This window comes from Wolffia australiana, chromosome 5 (genome assembly GCF_029677425.1).
Source record: "Wolffia australiana isolate 7733 chromosome 5, ASM2967742v1".
Classification (NCBI taxonomy): Eukaryota; Viridiplantae; Streptophyta; class Magnoliopsida; order Alismatales; family Araceae; genus Wolffia; species Wolffia australiana.
In genome coordinates this window covers 6808986-6812320 of record NC_135839.1, presented here as the reverse complement: position 1 = coordinate 6812320, position 3335 = coordinate 6808986, and the positions used below count along the sequence as shown (strand labels likewise).

The 3335-nt window shown below is 44.1% G+C and overlaps 1 pseudogene; it reads right to left on the bottom strand.

Annotated features, from left to right (window-relative positions):
* Positions 1 to 2830: 2830 nt before the first annotated feature.
* Positions 2831 to 2927, bottom strand: LOC144703978 (small nucleolar RNA R71; annotated as a pseudogene).
* Between the last annotated feature and the right edge of the window lie 408 nt (positions 2928 to 3335).

Here is a 3335-nt window from a genome sequence, read left to right as displayed (position 1 = left end):
GTATAATGGAAGCTGAAGCCATACCATCTCTCGAGCTGTGGAAGCCATGGCACAATATTCGGATTCCACACTAGAGCATGCAACCACTTTCTGCTTCCGAGAGCGCCATGTGACCAGATTACCACTTACAAAAAGTACAATAACCAATAGTGGATTTGCGATCCCCTAGGTCGGCTGCGTATGACGCATCTGAATAAGCTTCAACTCGAAGATGACAATGGCTTCGAAAGAAGTCCTCTCCTAGGCACACTCTTGATATACACAAGTACTTGTAAAGCTCTTGCCCAATCAACTTTGCGTGTCTCCTACATGAACTGGCTAAGGAGAATAACCGCATATGCAATGTTGGGGCGTATCACTGTGTGTTAGGCCCCTAACTAGGCGGCATTCCCTGCCCAGAGGCCTGCGTGCTTATTGGGAGGGTGTGTCAGTTGTATTTCGGCTCACGACGTTTTTAAGGACTGAGTCATAATGGGTAGCGATGCACAAATACCTGATCTATTAGGCCATTGCCACTATCGGTGGTGATTCACGGCAGACTGCGCACGTGCTCGTCCACGCACAAGGTGGGACGGATCAGGTACGGTCCGCGCATGCTGGGCGCGCGGGCTGATCGGCGTGTGTGCGCGCGCACCAAGCGCCGCGCGCCAAAGCCAAGCGCCACACGCGGGCGCCAACGCTACGGCGCTGTGCGCGGGTGTGGGACGCGTTGGCCGGGCGGCATGCCCAGAGCGCGGAATTGTGCGGGGTGCCGCGCAGCGGCCACGCGGGCAATGCGCACATTGCATGTGCGGGGCGCGCCGCTGGGGAGACATCTAGCCAGGAGACTAAGGCATGTGGCACATAGAGAGCGCCGAGACGGCACAGTGGGCACGCAGCGCTCCTGCGGGTAGTGTTGGGCTCGCAGCGCCCAGCTCGGGGGCGTCAAATGCGGCGGCGTCGAGCAGACTACGCGCTAGCGTGTAGACATGGGTGCTGGTGGCGTGTGTGATCGTCAAGGCAGGGGTGGCGTGTGTGATCGCCACGCCCGCAGGCGCGCGGCGCCGGCCAGGCGCATGTGTCTAGCAGCAGAGCACGCGCGCACGCGCTGAGCGGCACCCATGAGGCGGTGTGGCGACATTACCTCAGCGCAAGGCACCTCGTCTCGTTCCTTCTAACACCCCTCGTCTTCCCCGATGTACTCTTTAAGATATCAATGCAATGACCCTATTCACTAACGGCGCCTAGCACCAACATCTCCTCTATCCCCTTCTAAGCGATCTTAAGCAATTGCAAAAGCTTCCGCTACAAGAGATCAAAGCTGCTCAGTGTTCTACTCCAAGCACTGAGGCCGGCACGCGCCAATTCCGAGCAAGAAACTTAGCTCGAGATTTGACCGTGTGACACTATGAGATAGATGAGTTTCCCCACCAATCGATGATATTGGTCAGCATGAGCCATGAGTGGCAAAGAAGTATCCCAAAAAGATGGACGAGCCTCCATATGAGATGATGTCAGCTTGCATCCCAGAAGTCCCATTTCGTGGAGTATATCTAGGGCATACTTTCTTTGAGAGAGAGAGAGAGAGTTTATCACCCTGATAAGCAAACTCAATGTCAAGGAAGTACCGAGGAGTCCCCAAGTCACAGACTAAGATGCTGCATGGGATAGGCCTTGGTGGCTTGAATACCCTCGTTGGTGCTGCAGGTAATAAGCATATCATCCACAGACTACAAGTATAATAATACAGACTACAATTTTTATTAAATTGGGAAATTAATAATTTATATTTTTATGAGCTTAAAATAATAATAATATTCTTATCTGGAATTATCTGACCGAAATCAAAATTAAGTTTTACTTAATTTTGATTATTTTAAGAATATTATTTAATATTAATTGAATTAAATATTGCAAAATTCAAAATTACTTGACTTGATTCATAAAAATTGTTTGAAAATTCTGAATTGTTGCCTCCTTGCGGATCAACCCCTTGCTTGCTCTATATTCTTATTTAGTAATTAAGGGAATTATAAATTTATTGCATAAGTCTAAAAAGCGCAACGACCACGTAATTTTACGTGATTTTTCGGCTTATCAATTGGCGCCGTTGCCGGGGACGCACGGTTTGAATTTTTAAATTATTCTGTGTGGATTCATTACTCTTTATTTTTTATATTAAGTCTTGGATTGAGCTGAATTTTGCAATTATTTTGTGAATTTTGATGAAATAGTGAAATTGAAAAAAAAAATTCATCATTGCATAATTAATTTTTCTTGTTCATCAAAACTGATTATTTTTTATATTGATGTGTTTAACATTGCATGTTCGGTAGGAGATCTTTAAAACCTCATCTCGTGAATCTTGAAACAGTTAGTAGAACTCCTAGTTTTGATTGTATTTTTGAAAGCTCCGAAGGTGAAAATCAGCATTTTTGTGACTTAATGGAGAATAATCAAAATTTTGGGGTTTAACAGGGTGTTAGAAGAATGAGGTTGAGAGAATTTTCTGACCCTATAGAGAGTGAAACCTACACTAAAATATCTGCTCCTTTACCAGAAAATGTTAATTTTAGAATTGACCCGAATATGATTAATCAATTGCCTACATTTTATGGAAGATTTAATGAGGAGCCTTATGAGTTTTTGGAAGAGTATAACCAGATTTGTTCTGCTTATAGTTATGCAGGTGTTCCTCAGGAAATTCTCAAACTAAGGTTATTTCAGTTTGCTTTGAAAGATAGGGAAAAAGATTGGTTTAAAGGGGTAGGTCAAGAATTTCAATCTTGGAGTGAAATGCAAGCTTGCTTTTTAAAGAGATTCTTTTCTTATGGAAAGACATCTTAAATTAAGAAACATATAAGAGATTTTTGTCAAGGAACTGACACTCTAGGAGAAGCATGGGAGAGATTCATGTCACTCACTAGGAAGTGCCCACATCATGGCATACCATCTCATGAATTGGTTGAAATTTTTTATGGTGGATTGAATGATCAGGAAAGGCATCTAGTGGATATATCTAGTGGAGGAATGTTCCTTGATACCCATGCAGATGAATCCATCAAATTGATGGAAAAATTCGTAGAAGATTGGACATACCGTCAAAGTTTTTCGTACACTAACCGACGAAGTGCAGGTCCCAAGCGTGGAGGAATCATTGACGTCAAGGCAGTTGAACCGGAGATCAGGATTGATAAGCTAGAAAGAGAAATGAGCAATATTGGTAAAACAGTTAAAGATATGAGCAATGATATTAAATCTTTTTTGCAGGAGTCTAAAGGAAAGGCGAATGCAAACGAGGGCAACAATTCCACTAACAACCCTTGTTGTTTTTGTTCTAGTGAAGAACATTCTGA